At 40.3% G+C, this 27,704-nt stretch overlaps 1 long non-coding RNA gene across 1 annotated transcript in view; it reads right to left on the bottom strand.

Moving 5' to 3' along the window:
- Positions 1–27,704, bottom strand: part of LOC109203470 (uncharacterized) — a 79,503-nt gene that overhangs the window by 13,712 nt on the left and 38,087 nt on the right. Inside the window, exon 6 of the long non-coding RNA XR_002063243.2 lies at positions 25,662–25,858. This is a non-coding gene — a long non-coding RNA (uncharacterized LOC109203470). The remainder of the gene's footprint in view (positions 1–25,661; positions 25,859–27,704) is intronic.

Consider the following 27,704-nt stretch of genomic DNA (forward strand, 5'->3'; position numbering starts at 1 on the left):
AATGTGTCTCTTGTAGTGTTGTTAGCGTTAGCCGCCAGCACTCAGGGCTGTAGGGTAACTAAGTTGAGGAGCTCTCATTAACATCAGGTCTCTGCATTTACTTGGCCATAAACCATATAGCCTTGCTGTAAAATGGGTGGTGCGGAGGCACGTGGCAGGAACGTGAGCTGGTGGGTTTGTAAGGGTCAAGGGTTGGCCTTATACTCTGGCTCTTTGCAGAGAAGGTCAGAGGGGAGAGGCTTACACCCCTCAGACACTCTGACCAGCTCCAAAACAAACCATTAAACTTTTATCACCTGCAACCAAGGCTGCCAAGTTGTTCTTTGCTTTCCTCTGAGCTGTTCATGTGTCGACGCTGTACCCTGGTTGTGGACCAGAGTGTTTCCTTTACATGGTCCAGGCTGATCTACAGGGCTCATGGAAAATTAGAGGTGTGATTTAAGCAGTGTCGCTTGTTTGAGAAATTCAGCTGTGATGGAGAGGATGCTGAAGAAGTCCCAGATGGCACACACAGTAGTCTTGTAATAAGATAACATATTCTTATGGCACAGTGGCAAATAGTCTTTCAGTAGTTGCACCAACACCATCCACTGTGCATTATTTTGGCATCTGTTTAGTGGTGCAGAAAACAATTGCAGTACAACAAAAGAATGTGAAGCTGATCATTTGCCAATCGTGGAAAATATCTGTAAGCTTGGACTGGAATCAGAATATTTAACCCCCAGCTCTGACGGCTTATTGCAATGCTCCTTGTGTTTCTTCCACAACTGGTTTGATTTTACAGTGACAAGCAGAGAGACAGAGAGAGAGAGAGACAGACAAAAAAAAGAAGAAGAAAAAACGCATGGCCACAGGCTGGTGGTCTACAAAGCTCCGGTTTTCAAATTAACAAAAAGGGGCAACACTTTCAGGCTTAACCCGAAACAACAGCAAGTGTTAAACATATCCATGTGTCCACTGGCAGCAATCAAACATTCAAAAAGAGCGAGACGAGATACTTTCCGATTCTCTTTCCTCTCAATGAGAGCCAGGACCTGTGCCATACGTTTCCTATATGGGTCTGAATCAGACTGTCTGGGCTGTATTAAACAACAGCAGCACAGGTCACATTTGAGAACAATTAACAGGCTGTGTGGAAAAAAAAAGGCCACGCCAATGGGATTTTAATACCAGGGACATTTCAAGTGTCAGACTTTGACTGGGACACATCCATTATGCCACACGGCGTGTAACAAACATTGCAATTAATATCAGTGGTCCTCATATTTCCTTAAACTTATGTCGCAGTTTCCCTCCAAGCCCCAGATGGTAATTATGCAATTAATACTGCCTTTGCCTTGCTTAAAGGTATAAATCAAAAAGATTTATTTGTCCCAACTTGCTGGCTTTGAGACATCCCTAAAAAGAAGAAAAAGCTTCTGGCAAAGTGTAGGGATCGAGTCGTTCACAGAATAGCTGGATAGTGTTCAGAATTATGGAAAGCTGTTGTTGGGTCCTCAAAAGGAAAAAAGGGAGGAGGCAGTAGAGAAAAAACACAGAAAGAAAGTGAGAAATAAACTGTGAAAGAAAGGAGAGTGGGTAGCTCGGTGCCAGTTGGTGAAGCAGTGGAATGACATGTCTTCGCACACTTTCCTCCATCATTTGGAGCTTGTCCAGCTGTCTGCAAAAACCTGACAATTACACAGGAGTAGAAGCAGCCAGCTCGGCTTTGACGGGAGCAGCCGTGTTGCCTGAGAGCAGCTCTGGGTGTTAATGCCAAACATCTCCCTCCGTATGTATGTGTTTATGTCTCTGACCTGCATTGCTTAAACACTATAAGCAAACCAAAGTGGAACAAGTAAACGAAACATCTTTCACCTAAAGTGATTATTGTGATTTGTAGCTGGGTGCCCTGGGGTGCTCTTACCGCGCTTACATTTCTCCGAAAATGTGTTTCCAATGTGTTTGTTTCAGAGGAAAGACGTATAGAGAGAGATTTCTTGGACATAAATGGATTCAGAGGAGACGAGAAGGAGACATATAATCTATATATTGTTCACTTACTTTTTTGGGGGGGGGGGTTGAGCAACTCGATGTTTATAGGAAGAACTGCTGCAAATCACATTATTTATACAGATAGCTCACTTACCGCCAGACCAAGACAACAAAGTCATAAAGCTTAGTAATAAAAGCTTTTTCTTCAATATTTATGGAAAGAAATATTTCATATAATGAGATTAATGTACAAAGATTTTTATTTGATTCTCGTCCTCAATTTACAGAGAAGAAGAAAGAAAGACAAAAAGTTTAGATTTTGGCACAAAAATGTTCTAATGTTTCTTTAAAGATGAAACAAAGGGTAAAGAGACACATTTCATGGTCAACATGTTAACCACTGTAACCAGCAGGGTGCCCCTCCACAGTTGTTTGCAATTGGCCCGCAGGCCATCCAGCTCACTTGTAAACCTGTGCGAGAGCCAAACAGTGTCTTCATTCCACTTCAAATCCATTTGCCAGTAAACGGCAGATTGAAAACTGGTCTGGTAAAAGGTTTATGGTGGATGGGATGTATAAAACACACTTTCACACATAAAAGGCACACACGTACGCAGAGATAAGAACGAAGAAGTATGCAGCAAGAAAAGAGTGTAAGAGAAATGGAATCTACTCTTCAGCTAAAGTTTGATGGGCTTCAGTCAAAAGAGTGAAATGAACTTATGTGGAATAGTCACACTGAAGTGCTGGGGGTTTTCTTGAGATCACTCAAGAAGACAACTGTGCGCCCTACACACAAACATCATTTTATTACAATTCTTTTCTAAATGCGATTTTTAAAAAAAAACAATCATAAACTACTGCCTGTTAAAAGTGATAAAATCCATTTAAAAGAAAATCTAAATAAAAGCAGCAGTTATCACCAGAGGTACACATTATTAAAAATTTAGCACAAACATTCACAAGAACTTAAGAGTCAGTTCATGATTTTGTGGGTCGAGTCACATCAGAAAGCACATTTTTGGTCTTCAGTCAAAACTTCAAACACTAATATCTGATAGGATCAAATTAAGTAATGAAAATCTGATTATTTACTTTAAAAGGGTTTTCTTGTAATACAGGCTGTCTGAAATTGGATATTTAAAAATGACAAGGTATTTATCTAAGTATGCGCCAACTGTCATATTTTTCCAGAACAACAATCTTAAATGTTGGATAAAGTAAATTTTCAAATTCTTTTGAAACTATGCTGACACATAGAAGTTTTCAACAATAAAAGATTTTTGTTAAGAGAATTCTGATATCTCTTTTTATTGCTCCATAGGTCACAAAACATCGTCAGCTGCAAGAAAAAGTAAATTATTGCCACACTTTTAGGAACAAAACATTTTAGAAATGAAACTGAGAGAAAAATAAGCAGAACCGTCAGTAAAAACCTTCAAAAGAGATAAAAGGATAAACCTGGAAAGTTTGGTGTATTTAATCATTACTAATATGTAAATCTGTGACCCATAGTGTGGAGAAAAAAGAAAATGTGTCCTCAAAAAGTGCACTGTAAAAAAATGTTGACATCAAGCGATGATGACTTGGTCCTGATGTGACTAAACAAGAAAAGGAAGAAACAGAGATTTTGGGATCATCCATTGACAAGGCAGCAATGGGAAGAATTCCATAGTTTGATCCAGGAGTTGAAGCTGTATCACAACCGCTTTCATACATATTTCAAGTTGTCAGCGGGCCAGTTTGAACCTATTGGCAGAGTTGGGAAAACATCTGAGGAGGCAGAGAAATCACGTCAGAGAGCCAGTTGACCCGGAGCAGACTCTACCTGTGTATCTGAGCTTAAATAGTACTATTTTACTTTTTCCACATCATTGAATGTCCAGTACTGATGCACAGTTTTGAGCTGTGCAGTGCTCTGATTGGTCAGATCTGTTTACAACAGATCTTAAAATTGAGGGAAAAAACAAGCTTGGATCAAAGAAATAAATCCTGTAAGATTACGTAGTTGGTGTCAACTGACAAAATGTCTGCATGGATTTACATGTCTAGTGTGTAAAGGCCTTAACTCATTAACTCTAAGAATTAACAACATTTCTCAGCTTTTTTATACTTAAATATTTTCACTATTTTATAAATATTTTATTACTTAAATACCCAGAGTTTGACTTTAATGACAGAATGGGCCTTTGAGCAAAGATAATTGATTTGATGCAATAAATTAATCATAGTTTGTTTTTAATCAGCTTCCAATGCAGGCTGAATGCAGACTGAAGGTAATAAAAGCTTTATGCTGTACTGTCCCAGGTCACCTGGAGTTTCCATCACATCCCCGCTGAGGCAGTGAGTGGGAGTGGAGGGAGGAGTAGTTTCAACATAGGAGATGACCGAATTCAAGGTCAATCAAACTCAGCATATGTATTTATTTATTTTTTTCATTCTAAAGACCAGAAGTATATATTAACAGTCTTTTGAAACCACTCTTAAATGGGTTTAGCTTGGGGAAACTACCCCGGGCTCATTTTTACACTCTGTCTCTGAAAGTCATTTTCCAGTGTTTTGCTTGTTACTAGGGTGCTACAATGTCCTAATTTAAGATGACTGGCATCACTCTCTTCAACAAACTAGACAAGAAATAAGTTTTTGGAGTTACAAGTGCATGGCTGTGGGTTTACCACAGCTCTGCAGCGTGTGGACAGCCAGAGACGGTGCTTGATCTGGGCTCGAGATTCCTTGCATGCCTGACGTTCTGGGCAGACACTACAATCGCATCAGACCCTATTGGAAATTCATTTCCCCAGGCAAATGTGTTTAGCAGGCAGCTCCTCTGAAAAGAAACGGACAATGAGTTCACTCAGCGATGCGGATTAGGTGGAAAGAGAGGGAGGAAAAAAAATGTTGGAAAAGACAAGCTCTCAGGAGAAAGGGTGCTCCTGTTTCCTCTTGTGCTGTCTGTGCTACATTTTATCCGGTGTGAAGCAGGAAGGTTTTAGGGCAATCCACAACCTAATAAATAGGTGTGGACAACAAGGCTCTTTTATGCATCGTCTCCAAACACTGACAGCCTTCACATATAGACAAATTCACACTCCACGCTTCCCCTGTGCTTCAGCACCCAGTAACACATGGTTTTGAGCCCTGTTGCGCGCCTGCTGTAAGTGATAAAAGCTGTTTCCTCAGTGTTTCCTCCTTACTGTGAATTCAAACTGGACAGAAAAAAAAATACAATGGACAGAAACATATGCCTACTTTCTTTAGAAGCATGGTGCAAAGCATTCGGTGGTGTCTCGCATAAACAAGCACATGACCAGGAGGAGACAGCAATCAATCTTAGCAGGGGAGAGAAAGTTTTTCAGGAAGGGAGCCTGAAAGCTGTGAGCTCGGGAGATTTCTGAAAATGAGGAAGTGGAGTTCATTTTGAATTTGTTTCAGAAGCACAGGAGGAATGTGGCGCTGCTGTTTGAACAAGACTGAGGACCGATGTGTTGTAGGTGCTGAAGGTGCCAGAGCATGGTAATAGAGGGCACAGACAGTCTGCCCAGCAGGACACAAACCTCCGTGCAGGCTTGTTTGCCATAATCTGGGTGGAGCTAGCACAGTGGACCAACACAGTCACACATTCTACCCTTGGTATGACCAAAGGCTACACTCATAAAACCATTTTCACCTTGTACATCGCTCCCTTGCTCACCACTTGCAATATCAATGATGCATGGAAGCAGACCGTCTTCAGAATACCTCAGATGGGGATTAAAGCTTTTTCCAGCTGTATCACCATCTGCCAAGGGGGCCCAACAGTCTAACCGGGTCTTTTACAAGCTGAAGCAGTGCCCTGTGGTCCTGTTCCACGGCCCGAACTCTCTGTGCATTGTTTGCTTTTAACAATGCTCCAATACAAAAGCAACATTATAAGTCAGAGCTCTACAGTAAAAAAAAAACAAAAAAAAACATAACTTGTTTTAATTTTCTGGACTAAGGTGCAGTATTTACATTGTGTTTATGTGTTTTCTTTCCCTCCATCTGTCTCGCTGTGTCCTTGCAGATTGCAGTGCCAGTAAAAGTGTCAGACTACATTACCACACTCATTAGAGAAGCTGCCTTTAGCACCATGAGCTTAATAACTTCCAGGCCAAACGGGGAGCCCATCTCTGAAGTTTATGCAGAAAGGCCGAGGACAGGCCTGAGGAGGCCCACCTCTGGGCCCCAGAGCCTCGACCCAGCCTCAACTCTCCCAGCCTGCCTCACATCAAGGGCGAGCAACATTACCACACTGGCTTTACTACTTCCACATTTAAAGTATGACAGTGGTGCAATGTACAAACCACACATCATTTACAATGCAGATTTTCAACAGGGAAAAGTCTTAATATAGAGTTCCAATTTTATATATTTGGATACCACATAAACACCAGTGCATTTGGCATATGTTAGAGCTCAACCCCAGACTGAAAACTTTCAATTCATCAACATCTTACTGTACATTCAGTGTGTCAAGTTACAGGGAAACGTGGAAATCAACACAACATTTTGTCAGGTTAAATAATCAAATTTCTTTCAAAACCAATGGTGGTTTGCTCAAACTATGCGTACAGTATTTAAAATATATATTTTCATTGGCTGTCTTGTTTGAAATTTACAAAAGCCCAGATAAGCATCTTGATTTGTCTTTGAGACAAATCTCAGACTTAAGTAGCAGAGGTGGCTAGCAGGTCATTCATTAGTGGGCACTGTGTACATTTGCATTCACAGTAATGAAGGAATGCCTGCAGGGATTCTTGAAAACTTTAAGAGAAGGGCTTGATATAAAAATAATATGGGGAGAAGGTGCTGTGCTGGAGAGCGGAAAAAGTGCAGCATAGAAGCCAAGTCAGGCGTCAAGGGCTGTGTCCTGTCTGCAATTCTTACAATAATGCAGACTGTACTTTTACAGAAGTACTACACTGACCTTTTGCTAACCCCTTTGCCTTAAAAACACTGGTTATTTTCAGTTTCCCCACATGTTTTGATTGTCTTTGATATAAATTTGAGAAAACCCGTCTTTTTTTAAACAGTGTACAGAACAGATTAAGCAGTATGTTCTGTCCATTAAGTGTTAACTAAGTAACTCTTATCTTAACAGTTTTCTTTCCCTCTAGATAATTGTACACCTAAGAAAAGAGCACATAAGACTTTTAACTAAAAACTAGACAAATGAACAGATATCTATTTACCTGTTACTAATTTAGACTTGATATAACCATTTAATCTCAATGATTCAACTACACAAAGTTCATTGGCAATTGGCTCTATCACTGGTCTAGCCTATTTCAGTTTCTCTTCATGCTGGAAGCGTAAAATAAACCCTCTGCGCATTATCATAGCAACCAGACAGTAACCATGTGGACCAGCTGTCAAAATCAAGCGTTTAGTGACATTTAGTTAGCAAATAGAGTTGAAGTTATTTGTTGCAATCAACACAAGCGCTGCGTGAGCACTATCTTTCATTTTTTCTTTTATCTTACTAATGATCATATATTCATAGTTTATCTATGTATATATGTCTGTATGTACCCCACCCCCAGCTTAACAAGTGGGCCAATCTGAAAAAAAAAAAAGATTGATTGTAATTATCACAATTCTTTTTAATTTTCTTTTATAATATGTAATTCATAAGTGTGAATCTCATGTTAGGTTCCACGTTTGTGTTTATTTCACACGTCATGTTCAACGTAAGAGGAATTCTGGAGTAAGTTGGATGGACTGGTAGAGTGTGTCACTTGGAGGGGACAGTGGTGATTGCAGGGGACTTCAGTGGACATGTAGTCCAGAAGTGATGAGGAAATGTTGTGCAAGTATGGTGTTAAGGATTTTGCAAAAAGCATTGAAATAGCTGTGATGAACATGTTCTTGAAGGAGGAGAACGTGATAGGGTGAGATGGACGCAGATGATCTGCTGTGGCAACCCCTAAAGGGAGTTGCCACTGAAAGAAGAAGAAGAAGACTAGAGACCAGGTAACTGACCAGTCTCTGGGACTGTGTGACTGTTACCTAAGCTGGGAAAAAGACATCTGTTTGTTCCAAATCAGAGAAAGAAAAAAACTGCAAATAGCACTAGAAACTGTATGCTACTTTGTTTAAAAAACAAAACAAAACTATACAATCTGCTTTGATAAAACAAGGAAAAGACACTATTGTTAGAAAGTGATTTTCTCACATATTAAACACACATGTTGAACTTGTGCTAAAGAGTACAGTCTTGCCACTAAACAGACAGAGGCAACAGCAGTTTGAGAGAAAAAGCTTTGGGGTGAACATTTTTGTAATGCGAAAAATCAAGTGACCCTAGGGAGAGGAAGAAGTGGAGAGGCAAGCTGAGAAACATAAAGCAGATCTTGCCTTGGCCCTCTGCTTCGTAATGTGTGAAATTGTCCAAAGGATGTCCTCCAAATTATGGAGGTTAATTGAAAATATTTACATTAGCGTGACAGGTGGGAGAGGTTCAGCATCCTCTGTTTAAGGCTGTGACATGCTGACAGGGAACTGGCTAATTAGCAACACGCCTGATAAAGTCCATGCTCTGTGTGGCGCCTTTAAGTGAACCAAGGCCTGGTCAATCAAGCTGGAAGCACAACTCTGGAAAGAGCGTGTGTAGCAAAGAAAAGAGTTGACCTCGCTGCCAGAGGTTTTCATTTCTATATTAACCTCATGAAAAAAAAAATGCAGCTGGAATAGAACGTCTAAAATGAGAAACTGAAGACCTGAACATATGTTAGAGCTCTCATTCCTTGAGTGCATCTCTTACCTTGATGAATGGAAATATCATGGCAATCACACTGAGAATTTAAAAAATGTTTTGTTCCATCTGTCTGGGACATTCCTGTCATTTTTTGTTACAAGTAGACTTAAAAAAGGGAAAATGTGGAAAAACCTAGAACTCCCTGATTGCACAGGTTGGTCCCGAGGAAGACTGGAGTTTTTACTGTTGCACCTGGCTTAGGATATTGTTCCACCATTCACTGGCAACATTCGTCTCCCAACCGCAAATACAAAATGAGAAACCTTGGCACGTTAAAAAGCACTTTGGAGGGCTTTGCAACACCAACTCCTCCAGGCAAGTGTTAACAATTCCATCGGCTCAAAAAAACTGAAGGGACATTGAGAGCGAGGCGCAGTAAATTAAAGCACAGAATGTGAGTGGTTAATAAGAAGTCTGCTCAGTCGATTTTACTCAGTGCTAAAAGTCTAAATTAAAGAGGATGGCTGCAGGCGAGAACCAATTTCTGGCCTGAGGGTCACAGGGGGGCAGGACTGGGCCACCTTCGGCTTCTGGAGCAACAACGTCACGTCACAGTCATTTCTGTCATCTGTTTGTGACACTGAGCTGGAAGGTGAGGATTTTCATTAAATTCTATGGCCTTCATGATGCCAAGTCTAACAGCGACAGCGTGTGAGGTAAGCACTGACGCTGAGTTTAAGAACTGTTGCATTTTCAGAACACTGGCCTGTGTTTGCTTCCCCTCTGCCTGCAGTACAGGACGACCTCCTCATACATGGGCACAAGTTATATATACCAAGATATATATATCACTCTTCTTAGACTCATACATGCATTTCCAGCTTCTCCTGAACCCATCTGGAAATCAACCAACAGAGAAAACACGAACAATACAAAAGAAGGAAATTCTTTGTCAATAGTGTGTCTATGAGCTGTGTAAAATCCAGCACAACCATATGTACATGTACACATACTGTGCACTTCAATTTATAGTTGTTTCAGGGTCTTGGCAAACACCTCCGCACAGTTCAGTGTCCAAGACCTCATACTGTACAGTGCAGCTCAGTTTTATGACAGCTATCTTTGCTGTAGGTGCAAGAAGTACGCTCAGCCAAACAGTTTCCCTGGATATCACACTCAAACACTTTACTCACATTTTCCCCTGATGACATGTAGCAGATTTTAATTTTCTGCTAATGTGCATAGACATATCTCTTGGAGGCCATGTTAAGGGCTTGGTTTTTACAGTTGCTGTGTACAAAACATTACTGCTTTCAATCAAGGCAGATTTATGTGGGATCTTCTGCCTTCTAAAGACAGATTTCTGTACAACTAAAAAAAAAAAGAAAAAAAAGGCTTGTCTTTAACTATAATTCTATTCAGCAGAATGTGAATTTACTGTGAATCAAGTTTTTTATTTCCAGTTTTTTTTTTAAACTGCAATTCTGTTTGTGTACCCGGCCTATGTATTTGTTATTTTGAGCTCTTTGGTTGGCTGCAAAGGAACAGTTGCCCCATGTGTGCAGACTGCTTTACAACAGCTGTCATCTCTGATTTGTTGATGGTTCACCATGTCCTCTAACTTCTGTCATAAAGACTTCTTAACACACCGATCCAAAAATGTGCACGCCTTCATCTGATTTTCTACGACAGTATCACAATGAGGCATTTACCCCTAATTTGGGAACTATGGTTTCATATTTATCACAAGATGTCATTTGGAGCGAAAGAGGAAATCTCCTAAAGCCAGGACGTCAAATGTCTTAGCTCTGCTTGTTGCCATTCATTGTTACTGCCCTCTCTTCCAGTATTTCAGTTTTTAATCAGTATTCGTTGAACTCAAAGATATGATGCAATATGCTGGAGTGAAATTAAGCCAGCATGAAAATTATGGACTGAAAGAGGAATTGGGAGTTGAGACAGCTCCTGAAACCCACCTCCTTAATACTTTCCACAACATTTTCAAACCACCGTGGGGCTGTGCAGACAAGTAGCAAATACAAAGAGTCTGCATTTTTCTCTCAGTTTGTTCTTTTCCAAACAGCTCCTTAATAAGAGATGGAGCTGTGGACCTACGCTGAGTTACAAATGAAACACGCTGTAAGTCACCGAAACAGAATAATAGTGTTTTTGCATAAGTGTGTGTATATGTAGGAGTGTGCATATTGTGTTACACTGAACATTTAGGGCAGACTTTGTTCCACTGTGGGCAAGATGTGGCTTATGCAGTCACTGCCATTTCTTCTGTGGTTAATCTAGTCATTCAGCACCATCAGACCACCACCCCCCTACCCAGGGAATATTACCCTCTGCCACACAGTGGAAAACATACACTGCTCATCTGCATTTCTGCTGTAAAGACATCAAACTGAAACTAATATCCACAAGGTTGACATCATTACAATAAACACCAGGAGTTTAGTGTTAGTGATATCCTATTGAAAGCAAGTAGAAAATTCTGAAAGTTCTAGGGCAAAAACTCATGCTGGACAATCATTTGGGATTGTATAAACACACTACTGGCTAATTATGATTTAAGTAATACTCTAAAAGTAATGAAATCTGTCTGTCAAGCTGCCTTGTCGTTGGCTCAGACCAAGGCAATTCTGCTACTGCTACTTTTCCACAGGGTAAGCAGGTGTACAGAGTTTAGCTATCTCTCACCAATCTAGTGCTACTCAGATTTACTTATAAAAAACATATTTTAGCTCCCTCCCTTAGGTTTGAGTCATATCTATCTATTAGACTTTGAATTTGTTCATGCAAATGGAGAATCTTCATTACACACCAAGGTTAAGTTTCTGTGTTGAGACCAATTGCATTTACATTATGCATGCTTCACTTCACAGAGTATTATAAAACACCATTGCATATATTTTGCTTGCTATGCAGTTGATACAAAGCTTTTTCTGTCTGTGAAGCCAAATGACACACACCAACAAGTTAAACTACAAGAAAACCGAGGTGATTGTACTTGACCCTAAAAATCTGAGAAATATGGTGTCTAACCAGATACTTATTCTGGATGGCATTACCTTGGCTTTCAGTAACACTGTGGGGAATCTTGGAGTGACCAGGATATGTCCTTCAGTGTGCATATTAAACAAATATGTAGGATTGACTTCTTGCACTTGCACAATATCTCTAAAATTAGGAACATTCTCTCTCAGAGTGATGCTGAAAAACTAGTTCATGCATTTATGACTTCTAGGCTGGATTATTGTATTACCGAGTTGTTCTAACAGCTCCCTAAAAAAACATTCATTTGATACAGAATGCTGCACTAAGAGTACTGTCAGGGACTAGAAAGAGACACCACATTTCTCCCATATTAGTTTCTCTTCTTCTTGCCTGAGATTTTGTTTAAATTGAGTTTTTCCTTCCCATTGTTTCCAACTGCTTGCTCAAGGAAACATCTGATTGCTGGGGTTTTCTCTCTGCTTTTGCAGAGTTTTTACCTTATGATATAAAGCACTTTGAGGAGACCATTGTTGTAATTTGCCACTGTATAAATAAAACTGAATTGAAGACAACTAAATTCAGACCAACTTTGTTCCGATTGGCTGCTGCTCACAAACAGAAGGTGGGTGGATTGCAGTCTCTCCTCCCTCTTGCACTCACCGACATACTCTCTAAATCAACAGGTAACTAATTACAAAACAACAACAACAACTATCCTGTCTTCCTTAAAAATGGAGACAGTATTACAAAGAGAGGATGGAAATGAATGTGCTCCAAATTTTGGAACAAGTCAGGTCTGGTTAAATGAAGCTTGCGCATTTGTTATGGAAAGCCTCATAAGATGATCCAAACATGATCAAGTTACTAAGAGGAAAGGAATTCATGACACAATTGGCACAAAGTTCTGATGCCTCTTTTAATGGTTTGACAGGTCAAATCAAATGTGTTGTTACATTTTGGATTTTGAAAGATTGAGAGCTTAGAAGTAGTAGTGTCCTTGTATGTTTTTCTGCAAAAGAGCATTGAGTGTCTTGGGGTATGGAGTTAGAGTTCCCTTGCCTAAGTTCCATACACATGCACCTTCTAATGGTGTGCACCAGCCCATGACTGGGTAAATTGCCAGAACTGCAACTGAAAACTTGTATAAACACACATATACATGTATTATTTTCTTTCAGTCTTTCTTCTTTAGACACGCACACACACACACACACACATGCACACAGACACACAAAAGCACTTTGATTCAAAGCCCTTTCAGCAAAATAGAAGCACAAAAAAGTGAAGGAAACAAGATGAGCATATTTAACACAGTGTAAACACAAGCTGGGACGACACACACTTACACACAGATACATACACACACACTTGCTTGGACGTCACCTACAGTCCTTCAAGCCCATTTTCCAGTGTGATAATGTCTTACAGCCGCGTAGGAAATTTAGCGTGCATGTAAAGAAAGCACCCGGAGGCTTCAGCAAGCAGTGATTACAAACTGCCCACTCGGACATCAACATCCTGTGAATGGCTACGACCCCGCAACTATAAAAGAAATGACTGCAACAGTAACAAAAGATAAGTACAGTAAAGTAAGACAAATGTTCATAAAAAAAATAACAGATGACTGAAAAAGACTTACGGCAAACATCTGCCATTGGGTATCTGAAAGAGGAGAACTCTGAGAACGATACAACAATACATCAGGTCTTCCAGGCGTCACGCGTAGGCGATCAGCAAGATGACAACGCTGAGAAGAATAAAAGGGATATTTTGCCTCCAATCAAACTTGGTTTTGTGTAAAGTGAGAGACAGAAAAAGTGTGAAGCAGAGAGGAAAGTCTCATCATGAAACCACCTGTTTCAGTGTCCTTTAAGGTGAATGGCCTAACAATAGGAGGCTGTGCTGACAGCTTCAGTGCCATCCTGGCTCTGCCGGCAGGGGCCCTCTGTCTTCAGGACTAACAGAGACAATATCTATAGAATTAGCTAGGCATGGCAGCTGGGGATTAAGTGTGTTTTATGCTCTCGGCTATATGCCACGTGCTGCGGTTTAGTGTTTGTGGGTACCAAATGTGGGAAGCATTACCAGCTCTGTCTGCATTATTATGTGTCCCTATTACTGGCCTGATCAGAGGGGATTCAGGAGGATGCATGGTAGTCATCAAGGCATGGGAGTGATGCTTTCCACACTGTCAGACATTATTTTTCCAACAACAGAGGTAGGAAGTAACAAAGTGCAAATACTCTGTTACTGTACTTTAGTAGAATTTTCAGGTATCTGTACTTTACTTGAGTAGTTCTTTTTTCTGACAACTTTTTACTTTTACTCCCTCCATTTTTAAACAAATATCTGTACTTTCTTCTTCCTATAGAAGATGAGTGAGCATTAATGTGTAACATGTTGTGGCAGGTGATTTCAAATGCAGGGTTTCTAAAAACATCAGCAAACACAAAAACTGTTTGTGTGCAGTTTGTCTCACAGTGTGTTGCTAGCTAAAGGTCCAGCTGCTGTATTTCACAGGGAGAGAATAGAAGGAGAGCTAAGTTATCTCAGAGATGGAGACAGGACAGGAGAGGAGAGGAAGAAGAGAGGTTAGATTTAAAGGTAAGGATGCTCAGTGGGTTTTGATAAACTGGAAATCTAAAGCTTACATGTAAGTCCTCGTGTTTTTAAATCAAATACTGGGTCTGTACATGTGATGTTTTGTTTTTTTAATATTGTGAAACGTTCTGCAAAACAAACTGAGGCAGACTAATTGTGTTACTCAAAGGCTGCATGAAAATCCTCTGCGGGTTAGTGCAGGACAAACAGGTTAGATTGGTGTACTGTGATGGATCACAGCCTGCACATTAAGAAAATCTACTGGAGCTCTCAATAAAAGTTACTGTGAGCTGTGATTTTTTTCCCCACACTGAGCCATTACAACTGATGTTAGGGTTCCCCCACCTTTAACCCACTTTAACCTCTTTTCTACTGTTTAGAGGCAAAGTAAATGTAGGCAACAGAAAATAGATATATTTTTAAAATTTTCCTTCTTCTTCTCTGCTCATGTCCTACTTAACCGATTCAAGCTGAATACATTTATTACAATTAAAGTTTAGACTGAAATAAAGTTTTTATTTCCATCTACTGATATTATTTTATTATTATATAAATATAGCACAAGGCTGAGTTAGCTTTGCCAAAAACAGGGGATAGAAACTTCCTCCAAAGAGCAACTTTTTATTTTATTACTTTGAGTACATTTCAAAGCGGGTAACTTCTTTTACTTTTACTTGAGTAAAGAAGCTGAATCAGTACTTTAACTTTTACTGAAGTATGTGTCAACGCTAGTATCTGTACTTCTACTTAACTACAAAATGTTTGTACTTTTGTCACCTTTCCCCAACAGTGACTACAGGGAAGAGGAGTGGTACTGCTCATGACAAACATACAACAGCCTGGAGACAGAAGAAGTGCTCAGCTCAACTTATCAGTTTGCTTTGCTTGCATAACACAGGTAAGCATGCTAGACTATCTAGAAAAAGCATACGCAGATTTCGGTAGATTTACATTAATATCAATTGTTAAAATACTGTTGCTTGATGTGGGTGGCCAACTAAGGATGATCATTAAACTAGTTAAGATTTCCAGATAAATTTCCAGGAGCACTCTATGGTATGCTAATATTGTACCTACACATTCAGTTTATGTGCTATTCCTTTAACAGTTAGAGTGAAGAACCTCAAAGGGAGACTTCTTTTGGCATGACATTTAAAATATGTAGCAATCCATGGTGCTCAAGTCATTAACAGTGTTATCTGTGGAAAACACATTCTGCAAGGTTTCCATAGCCCTTGCACTAAGCATCTACAAAGTAGTAACCAGCCCAAGTGTTACATACTTGTATGGTGGAATACTGTTGAAGACTTTTGGCTGCAAGAGATCCATTTGTGCTGAACGGTATTTGTTTTTCCCCTCCATCTAATCCCATAGCTCTTTGGGTACAGGAATCTCCTATCTACGAATGATGCTTGATACCTTATGTGTTCAAAAAAAATAATAAAATACAGAAAAACAAAACACAAAACCCACTCACACATGCACATGAACAAACACACACACACACACAAGCATTTCTGCTTTAACCGAGGACCTTGAAGCTGCTATCAACAAGCCAAAAGGGACCTCTGAGTTCCAAAAGTTCTGAGACTTAATGCCTGCTTTCCTGTTTGTCTCATCAGTCTAATGTTCAGACGGAAAAGATGCCATACAACAAATCCTAGGGAAAACAACAAAATCCCATGTCTCTTTTCCAACTCTTTGGACGAGTGGAATGGTTGGGTTGTTAAGAATGATAAAAGCACGGCTGTCTGGCCAGTGCATATACCTGCTATGATTGTATCCAAATGTTGGCCATTCATTAAATTGCATATCATTTAATTCTTATGAAGTGAGGCTGCTCTGCATTTGGACACAAACTGGTGGAAAAAATCACTAATTCCAATGTACTGGCTCCTACCCGCCCACAACAATTGAACCTGCACCCTGATGAACTCATCTCATTTTGATTTTTTTTTAGTTTATAACACTTCTCAATTTTTTCCATAGCTTTCATAATTTGATTGTGAGGTACTGATGGATATCCCAGCCCCAGTCTGTTCTCCATGTCTGATTCGAGGGATTCTAGGGACACTTCACAACTATGCAATGTGAAATATGACTGTACCTACTTATCCGTATTACAGAGGACAGATTTAAATGTCAAAAATTGTCTTTAAAACCCTCAGTGACTATAATAGCCTCTTAACAATGCTTACTAAAGAGATTTCATTCTCAAGTTTACTGGCTGTAAAATCAGGAATTTGTTCATCCCAAAGTAGTGCTCAAGAATCACTCTGGCAATGGACCTTACAGACGTTGCATCATTGAGAGGCATGGAGAGAAAACAAACCAAAAACTAAGGACAACAACTGCCGGCCCCCTCCCACTCCTTTATTTCCTCATGCAACCTCAGTAGCATTGCAAAAGCATCTGTAAGTTCTAAGATTTCAAACTTTTAGGGACAGGCCAACTTTAAATCATACAACCACATCCAACAGGCTGAAAAGCCATGCAGCAAGTACTCTCATAGAGAAGATGTTATTATAACTCACTATTTTTTACTTATCCTTCTCCTGAGGTTCTCTCATTTCATTTAAACCTCGTTCTGGGCTGCTGGACTCAAGAAATGCTGCTAACCCGCTACAGTCCTGGATGTTGTTTGGGTACTTAGGAGGAAGAGGAGAGGGTTAGGTCACTGACCTCATGGAGTAGGCAGGGTGACAGAGAGGGCACGCCTGAAGGGGACAGAAAAGAGTGGGTAAAAAAACGTAATAATGTCTGGCAGAGTTTTGTGAGTGACCCTGATTGAGCTTGGAAGACATGGCTCAAACTTAGTATTTATAAACTTGCGTGTGCTCTGGATATCCTGTGAAATCTGGAGTCTAAATGCTGTAATGTGCAAGGAAAGTTCTCAGGCCAGTTCACCTCTTAACCTCATCTGCATATAGACAAAATTAGATATAAAGAGAAGGAAAGACAAAGCAGAGAGAAATGACTAGATAGATTTGCACATGAGCCAGCTCGGATGGTCTGTGGTCCTCTAGAAGGACGATACCTTATGATTTGTGAGAAAAATGACAGTGGTAATAAAAACATGATGGGAAACATTTTCTGTACAAGACAGGGAATTGGAAGCAGCTCTCTGGAACGGGTTGCAGAACCAAAGTGGGCCATGGTAATTGTCATTAAGTTTGACTGGAACCACATCAACAAGACCGGCCTTCATCCGGACCTCCACAATACAGCGAAGCACACAAACCTTCCTTTTAAGCCAACTCCAACCAGAACCTCTCAAAGAAGTCCTCAGACCCACAGCAGAGGCAGAACAGGATAACTACATACTGCAAATCCATGACATGATCTGCCAGTGCACTCATGCTGTCAGCAAGGGAGCACAAATAGCACAGCATAGTGAGAAAGTACAAAACTACACTTTATGTTTTTATAACAGAGTCCAAGTGAATTATAACGCTCTGAGAGTTAGAAGAACAGGTCAAAGATTTTATTTAATTTTTTTAAATGGTTACTCTTTCTTTGTTCAGCAGTTGTTCTGTCCCATGAAACATGTATGACCTAGTAGTTCTTAAAAGATGATATATGAAGGATTCATGGAGAATAAACAAAACTTTAGTACTTGGCCACTGTCCTCACTTTTATTGTAACAGTGAAATGACCACATCTGGCGGGAAGAGAAGGCAAGAAGACAAAAGAAGACAATCTCTCACCTAGGTGAAATCCACCACTATAATCAGCATCCTCTGGTGATGAAAAGAAACAAAGAAGCCAAAAGAGAACCACAACATCAAGTTAAAGAGAATAGTCAGAAATGAGCTGTGACCCTCTAAATATGATAAAGGGAAAAGGGAAAAACACACAGGTGCTGTTAAGAAGAGAGTGGTCAGAGTGGTTTGGGGTAAATTTTGGTTGAATTACATTTTAAAGTTTGTTCGTTCTTTTTAAATATTGGCCTTTTGCCCAGAATTACAGCCACGCATGTAGAGGTAAATTCAAGGACAGGTTCAATATAACCTCCATCTAGTGAGCAGCTAAAGTTGACCAAAATAAAAAAAATGCTCTTTTTTACTTTACAGAACTAACAATATTGAAAAATGTTGATGATCCAAGCTAACTGACTAAGTCCAATTTAGCCTTACAGGTCACTACATTCTTGGCTGTGGTGTTGGATGATTCTTGGAGACAGTGAATCACTTTGTGCTGTGACTGAGTCCAACAAATATTACTTGTGACGGGATGATTCTCAAAAATGATGTCCACATTTATGAAAATGAGTCGAGGAAAGATGAGGCTTTGTAAAATGTTAAAGTCGATAAAATCTACGAGGAATCATTGAGTGTGACAACTGATGTTACTCTTAAATAGTGAATAGCTTTAATGGGTCAATTGGGGAGATGAGGTAAGAGGAAGACCTCATTACACACAAATAGCATGAAGGGGAACCAATCACAGAGGGTTTGGTTAGTAAAGTCCTACTCAGTGGAGGATGTCAGAAAAGTAGTACCTTCAATCTCTTCTGCTTTGAGTGCACTTTCTATTTTCTTCTATTTAGATAGAAAATATGGATATCCATTGTTACCTAGTGATAACAGTCTGAGGTACATGTCTCTGATGCAGTCACTTTGTCTTTTGTAAATTTAAGGTACCTTCTGAATTCCCTCCAGATGTTCATTTGTGCCCTGCAAACAGCTATAAGAAGAAGATTTGAAAAAGGCAGCAGCGGCAGGGTTGGCTGTGAACATTTGGAGGCATTTATAAATGCTTCCTCCCCTCACAATGCCCCCATTTTGGCCAAACAAGGTTAAATCAAAACATACATAACACCATCTACCACAGTATGAAGCTCACCTTACATCATTGCGTTCATTTTCCTTACATCATTGCGTTCATTTTCCAGAGTGCACCACAGCTCTGGGAGCTGTTACGTCATGGCCCGAATTAATGACTAACCAAAACAGCAGTCAGGACTTATCAGTGCAAGGTTTCAGGCTAGACGCATCAGGCATGAGAGCGGCAACTGTTCTAAAGTGTGTCTACCTTTATCTGACATCTTGTTTCAAATGTTAGTGGTCACGTCAGTTTTCCCACTGATGTTGCCCTCTTCCTGCTCTAATGTGACGTTTTAAGTTGAACCAGCACCTAAACCACATTTTCAGTGGGATGAGAAGTAATGGCAGAGGGGGAGGACAGGGGGAAACTTGAAAGAGGAAACAACAGGGACAATATGAGAATGATAAAGATATCTAAAATTCTTCCCAGTGCTGCCTTTATTACACTTTGGAAGGCTTTCATCTGGTGCCTATCTGCCACAGGAATGGTTTGCATTGCCTAATGGCCTTGTGGCCTTGTACAGCAGCATTCCTAGTTTAATGAAACACCATGCGATAACACTGCAGAATGTGAATCGGCACGGCATAGACTATCTGAAAATGTTTAATGGTGAAAGAAAAACCTTGTCTTTTGCTTTTCACTCAAGTGGTTATAAAAACATCTTAAGAGCAGAACTGATGAGCTGAAGTCATGATCTGATGTGATGGCCAGGCCTGCAGCGATAGTGACAGCCAAGGCTATCATTTAGTGAACACAGAGAGCCTTGGGTGCCCATCTTGCAGCCACAAACTCGCAGACATTCTTAGTATGCAGTCAACCAGTCTACCACCAGTCACCTAACCAGCCTTACTGGGTACTGCACATTCCCCCATGTTGAAAAGCTATAGCACATGTTGCTTATATGCTAAAGGTTCACTGCAGAGAATGGCAAAAGAGGTGAGATGAGGATATTGATGGAGAGAGGAAAACGATAAAGGTAAGTGAATGTGCTGTTTATTAACGGATAAATCAGGTTTGATGACATGATGGCAACTGAGCTCGAAGGTTCAGACAATCAGACAAGCTGTAAACAAGAGTTTAGCCAGATTAAATAAACAAATTTATTTGAAAGTAAACCCAAAAAGACAGCATGTGGGCACAACTGCTGTAAGTATGATTGGTCCAAGTTTATCAAGAATTCAATCTGTGAGCTGTTAGGGATGTTTACTTTGGACAATTCAGGTAATAGCTTTACTGTTCGTCTTCATTTTCTGTTCCAAATAAATCCGGCAGGGATGCTAAGTAGTTGGATTTTGCAGTTGGAGTCAATCATGGACAATTGCTGAATAACAGGCCGCCATCAAAACCATCCTTGTTATTACCCTCATCATCATCACCCCAAGAGTATAAGTGATTATCCAAATTGCAAGCCAGGCAGCCAAGTGACAATACCAGTTCACATGAACTTGTCTTTTATCTTTGCTATCTGCATTATACCCAGCACAGCCAAACATCCAGCAATACTGCAAAGCTTTTAGAAAATCAATGAGCTATCTCTTTAGTGATAAGAGAACTCAAAGTAATGTCCCCCATTCAGTGCTATGTAAATGATTCAGAATCATGAGCTGATGTCACCCTCGTGGCCAGCCAGCATGCAGATGGCCTTCTCCTTGAACAAACCGGATTCTGTCACTTTCTCTCTTTTCTCAGTGTATCTCTTTAGGTTTCAAACAACGAAAGTGAGACCAGTGGGATTTTCCAGATGACAGAAAATGGGAGCTTGATAATGCATCTTTGGCCATGAAGTATAGAGCTGATTACTCAAAGACAGGATAAAGAAGTGAATGAGAGACAAAGTGGATCTGGGCAGCATTATACAGCTGATTTTAGATATCCCAAAATGTTGCAAGTAAGTCAGCACTCAGACACTGACAATGAACCAAAACACTGGGTGTTTTAATGCAAAGGGAAAAGAATAACAGTTTGATCTATAAAACTTCAATGGTGGTCTCCACTGGGTTGTTTGGCCCTCAACTTTGAGAATAACATGTATACTCCTGCACCCATAGTGCTTCTTAATCTACTCCCCTGTCTGTAAGCATTTAAGCTGAAAAATGAAATGGACGGAAAAATTGAACACAGGTCCAGGTTCAGGGCCACTTAAGACCAATCTCGGGCGCCATTTCGAAACGGTTCAGCTGCTCACTGGAGAGAGAGGGAGCAAGATAAAGAGGAATAGTGCTATAATGTATGGAGAGAGACATAGAAAGACCCCAAGGTGAGCAATAAGTATGTCCACGTGTTTAGCAGACTGAAAAACAAAGTAAAGAATCAGACAGCGGAGAGGTTTGCATGTCAGACAGACCAAAAGACATGCTGTAAGAAAGTCCAGAGAGCTGTCAGGATGTTCAGAGCAAGAGATGGTGGGGGGAGAGCCAAGTATTGATGGAAGGTGGCTAAGTAAAAAAGGAAAAAAGGAAGGAGGCAGGTATGCAAGGTGAAGTAAAATTGGTGTTCCAACAGGGAGCTGGTAAATAACTGGTTTAAACAGTGCAACTTTAAACATCAGTTTCATAACCAAAGAATACATCAATGAAAGCAGTGAGCAGAACAGCAAGGAAAGAGATTATTTATATCTTGCAAATGTCGAGCGTAAATGGACACGGTTAAGCAACGCTCGCCACAATCCTTTGCCAAGACCAATATTGTTCCAGCCGATGGAGCTTCTGGGCTGGAAAGAGAGAGAGAGGGAAAAGGACCCCCTCTTCAATCACCACCTCTGTCCTCCGCTCAATAACAGTGGGGTCTCCACGGTACCCTTCAATTAGGTTGTAGTTTATGGCCCCAGGGCCAAGCCGGGCCAGCCCTGCACCGGCTCCTGAGCCAAGCTTTGTCTCCCTCCATCTCTATTGACCCAGCCACCACAGCTCCACAGGGCCACATCTGCTACTGAATGTGACCCATCAACAGCTTCTCTCTCTATCCATTATACTTTATAGCATTTTTTGTTGAGTTTCCTCAAATTGTATTTTCTCTTTTGAAAGGTTGTTCATTAATGTTTATGTGAATTTCTGAGAGAAAAGAGAGAGAACTGTTATCATTCCCCAGTTATTTGTCAAAGCCTCATCAGAACTGCTACTACTGCTGTACATAAAACTAATTCTTGCAGCATGCAGAACATTAGGAAAAAAATATTGCTACAACTCAAAAAGACTTATCCTCCCCTGGTAGGGGCTGTAGCAGAGGACATTTTGCACCTGCCCTCTGTGCATATAGGCAAGGGGGCTACAAATCCCATAACCCATGAGAGGAACTGGACCATTAAAATGAAATAGTAAGGGAACAGTGCAGCACTGTCTGTCTAAAACTTTTTAGCAGGCTATTTTTGGCTATCCACCATCATGTATGCCAGTATGCGGTTGAACATAACCAGGAAATGACAACATCTATAATTCACCCGTAGGCTTGAATCAGAGGTAAAAGAGCCTAAGTTTAGAGGTGGTCAGTGTTGTTCTGTTGGTTATTTCAGAGCTTCATATTGGAAGAGTCACATTACATTAAGAGCTCACCACCAAGCTGGAGGAAACAAGTAGTCAAATGGACATGTCCATCTCAAAGTGGTAATCTACAGTGAAAACTATGGCCAATAAGAACTAGGTTTTAGTTCAATGGGGTCATTGTGAGACCAAAGTAGGTTTATAAAGCCAAGTACAAGTGTAGTGTATCTTACTGAGGTTTTGTATATTTGGAAAAGGCAGAATAAAAGGAAGGAGACAAGTAACATATTGCAGAACAGAACCAATATACTTTCATTAGGATTAAATATATGGTTACATGGTTGGACCAGAAACTGACTAAAGGCAGGGAGACAATGAGAGGAGAGGAATGATTATTTAGAAGACATAAAAAAGAGATGGCAGGGCTAGCATGTTTGACTGAATGAGAAAGTGCAAAAACATTAATTGCTGTGAAGTAGTATGGATGATGACATAGCCACCCACTCATTTATGAATTCACGTTGTAAAGCCTCAATCTGACCATTTTGGCCATCACCAGTGCAAGTTTTTGAAATTTTATGGCAAGTGAGTCAGTGGCTCTGGCTTTAAAACTTAAGGGGACTGTATGCTCAGACGATCATGACTTGTAAATCAATTCATCGTAAGGTAGAGTCCCTACAATAATACAAAGAGGAAGTGTTAAAATAGGCCTTCTGTAAAACTTATTTCTCCATTTTCACTCTAATCAGACCACAGTTTAAAAAAATGGTCAACATGTTGTATTTATCATACTAAATGCTTAATGAAAAAAAAGACTGTAATGGACAATGTCCTAATTCAAGAATGTCATTTTCCTATAAACTTCTATATATCCAACTTCTCTTTCCAATCACAGGAGTCACCCCTTGCTGGAAAGTAGGGAATATAAATCAGGTATAAGGTAATTCTGATCAGTTATTGCTTTGGTAAGGAAGCTATGCTAGGAACTCGTACATTTCATCTGTTTATGTTGCAGGAGGAAGAAGTAAAATTAAGTAAATTAAGTAAAGCAACTGGAAGACCTGAGTGTGTGTTGGGTGGTTGGTCAACAGGTTCTGCAAAATTTCCAGTGGATATTAGCAGCATGGATTTGTCCTCCACCCTACAGGCAGGCACACACAGTTAGTTTCTCATGTGTAGTCAGGTTGCCAGTTGGCCAGCCTTCTGTTGGTACACTCGAGCTCACAGTATACAAATCAAATTGCTGTTTGGCAGCTGTTTGTAAATTGTAACTTATGTCTTTGTCATTTTGAGACATTTTTGTCAGGGAATGTCTTTACAGAGTTTTTCAGTTAAAAAAAGTCCTGCAAATGATTGTGGCATAAAAAGCAGATGGGGCTTGTGGGTGGGCGTCTTTCAGAGCTAAGGCTGCAACTAAACTGCCATCTCCAAACTACTTCTGTCTACATTTCTCTGGTGGTTGGCATGAATTAGGTTGGTGGAAACACTCAAGTCACTTAATAGCACAGTATGTTTGTTTGTCAGCAATAACAGCCTTATTTTGTTTTGTTATTTGATTCGACTGCTTTTTTTGCTCGTTGAGTGCTGTCATAATTCCATATTGCTGACCATAACAGCCACAAGCAAATATGTAGTCTATGGAAAATAGGGGCCATTATCTGCAATTTAATTCAGCTGGTCTGTATAAACCTGACTCTAAGGTATACTCTCAGACACCATTTATCTGAACTTTATGACATCTGGCTGATTGATTCAAAGTTATCCTGTAAAACATTTGAGACTTGTTCTAAACTTAAAATCAGCTTCTATAGGCCATCCTTAATTTTTTTTTTCTGCCGCAGTTTTTGTTCAGCATGGCTTAACTTCTGTCTTTATTATGAAGCAATCAACAATCTTTGATTTATTGGGGTAATTTAGCTATAATCCCCCCATTTCCTGGTTTCTTACCTTCCTGCACATTATAACACATTTCTGCTAAAAACATTCTCTCTAACTTTGCTGCACCAACAGACCACAGTTAGGGTTAAGGTAATTATACAGGGTATATTAATGTGCTCCACAGAGCAGCTCTATCACAACTGTAGGTCTAGTATTAGACAATTAATCAGTCATTAGGTTCTTTGAGATGGTAAGCTTGCTGGCATTTTGACTAGAGAGTGTGAAGGCTTAGAGGGGTTTTCCAGAGAGCAAACTTTCTCCTACCTCACATTAAAGCTCCTGCATGACTTAGACCATATCAACACACAAAGAGACTGTAGGGGACCAAGGGAAGAGAGTCTAGCCAGAAATTCAGAGTGAAATATCGAGCAGACAGGAAGGAAAATGAAAACAAAGGTAAATCAAAAATACATCTCCTGATGACCAGCGTGAACTACACAACTACACAAATCGCCATTCTTCACTTTTGCCATCCCTTCTCTTCATCCCATCCACCTGTTAAAGAGAACTGTCTTGTTGTGGTTTGTTAGTCGCTAAAACAGCAAATAATATATGCTTACATGGTCCTCAGGGCTGAGGGCGTGCAAGTCTCCTGAAAGCAAAAAGATGGATAAAGAAAGAAGAAAAAGGAAAGAACAGAAAAAAGAAAACCATCAGTTTTCATGGCCACTCTGGGAATAATAAACACTCTGCTATGCTACAGAAACCCTGCTCTACAATATCCTTCATTTCTATTCTGTCAGCTGAGACTGGTGAAACCAAAGATTGAGGAGGTGAAGGACAGAACATCTTTCTATTGACAAAAGTGGATGAATAAACCTGAATATAAAATGTTCTACTTGATCCCTTACTCTTCAGCCTTCCTCTTTCTGCCTGAGCCTCCTGAGTTCTGTGTTGCTCTGATGTGTGTTTTCCATCCACTTGCAGTTCAATGTGGATCGGTACCAGCGCTATCATTTTCTGTCATTACTCACTTTGGACCAGACAATGTGTGGAAACCCAGACTACTTTGGCCGAGTGAAGCAAGAATACATGGAGTAAAGAGGGAGAGAAAGGAGATGGAACATCTATAACAGTGACAGCACTGAAGCCAATAAGGTCAGCCTTGTAAACAGGCAGGTGTTTCTCACCTCTCCTGGAACTGTTTGGATGGTATTAAGCCAGCACCAGGATTTGTGTCACCCGCGCGTTTGTCCTGCTACCAGGTTGCATCATCTTGGCTCATGATCTGTAGGATGCAACCCTTCTTGAAGGCCAAACCAGCTTCCTTACATGGGATGGCTTTGTCATCCTTCCTGGATCATAGCCAGAGTACCAGAATAAGCATCTGAACATTCATCATGAAGGAAAGGCAAGAAAACAAAGAGGCGGATTAAAGACACAACAAGAAAAAGTTCATAGTAAATTACGTTTCCATTCTAAAACGTTGTCATCATGGTTAAAGGTGCTTTACCAAAGCTCAGAGTGATTATTCTCAAAAGGTCAAAGCAATTAGATGGTAAACGCTTCAAGTGATGGCCAGGATGGTATCTTAATGGCATTTCAGAGACAGTTGTGATGGACTAATGCTTATGACTGCTAGATGTGCTAAATATCTCTCTTCCACCATGTTACTTTCTCCAATTCAAAGCACAAGCCAATAAATCTATACATAGAAAAAAGTTGTTTTCTCTCTTCTAAATTTAATTTTCTTGAGCACTGAGTGTGTATACCTCATCAACACAAAGCAAGCTGGACCTCATAGCGGAAAAATCTCTACAACTTTCCCTGTTGTGGCCAACTAGCGCCAACCTAAAGCGCCTCGCTGTGTCTTCTGTCTAAATTAAGTGTTGTCATAATGTGTTATCGGTCCTAAGACACCTCAATACATGTGGAAACAGAGAAGGGAAGTGTGTGTACTCATGTGAGAGAGAAAATGAGGAAGGGAGGGAGAGATTAAATTTTTTGGTGTCCTGTTGATTTAAAGAGTGCTTTGTCCTATGTAGAGAAATTATGTTTAAGCAGAGATGTTTTGTTTGGGTCATAACAGCCGCTTTGGCTGCTAAACTCTCCAGCAGCACACAATCATACATCTTAAGATGTCCTGATTTTCTTCTCTTGGCTTGTCTTATTTTGGCCAGCACATGTTCAGACACTTAGCTGCCCCTTGATACATTTACACAACCTGATGTAAGAGCACAGGCTATTTGAATGAAGGAGTGGCTGATTATTTGGCACTAACATCTCATTATTCAGACAAATTCCTTAAACATCCAGACAAATTTCAACCATTACATAATGACAACGGAAGTAAGTGGACCACCCTGTCTTCTCCATCTCTGTTACACATACAGAATGGGCTATTATGGATAATGATCAACAGCCTTTGACCCTTGGGCCTGGAGAGCAGATCCAGATTGACTACAGCTTTTAGATGAATATGTGAGAGATGGTGCTTCAACACCACAGTGTGTGAGAAGGATGGCATGCTGGTTGAAGTGACAGTTAAGAGATCTTCAAAACGGATTGCTAAAAGCCCCTGTCTACATGACTGATAATAATCTTGTGCTATACTGTATGTAGCTGGGCATCAAGCCTCAATATTGTCTTTATACCAGAACTGCATCCTTAGTAGTAAGGTTGGGTAGCGAGTCCTGGTTTGTTCTGACAAGAGAGCATGTTTAAGCCAAAGTGTTACTCTTTTTGGGGTTCATAGCAAAATATGTTTATAATACTCAAAGTAAGGTAGAGCATATATGGTCTGTGTACATTGTACAGAGAGCCTGGCTACTCATTTATCCCTTTAGTACCTTTCTACATCTCATTTTTCTTTGCAAAGTATCACACTGAAGCATGAAGTTCTTGTTTATGACATTGATGAAAAGGATGTATACTAATTGGTCTGATGTAGTCTGATGTAATTAGCAACAGTTGCCTCAAGGAACTTTATATTGTAAGGTAGACCCTACAATAATACATACAGAGAAAGACTCAACAATCATATGACCCCCTATGAGCAAACACTTTGGCAACAGTGGGAAGGAAAAACTCCCTTTTAACAGGAAGAAGCCACAGAACCAGGCTTAGGCAGGGGCAGCCATCTGCCATGACCGGTTGGGGTGAGAGAAGGAAAACAGGACAAAAGACATGCGCAGAGAGAGCGAACGCCAAGTGACATCACCACCCAAAGGAGA

This window comes from Oreochromis niloticus, linkage group LG9, assembly GCF_001858045.2.
Source record: "Oreochromis niloticus isolate F11D_XX linkage group LG9, O_niloticus_UMD_NMBU, whole genome shotgun sequence".
Taxonomy (NCBI): Eukaryota; Metazoa; Chordata; class Actinopteri; order Cichliformes; family Cichlidae; genus Oreochromis; species Oreochromis niloticus.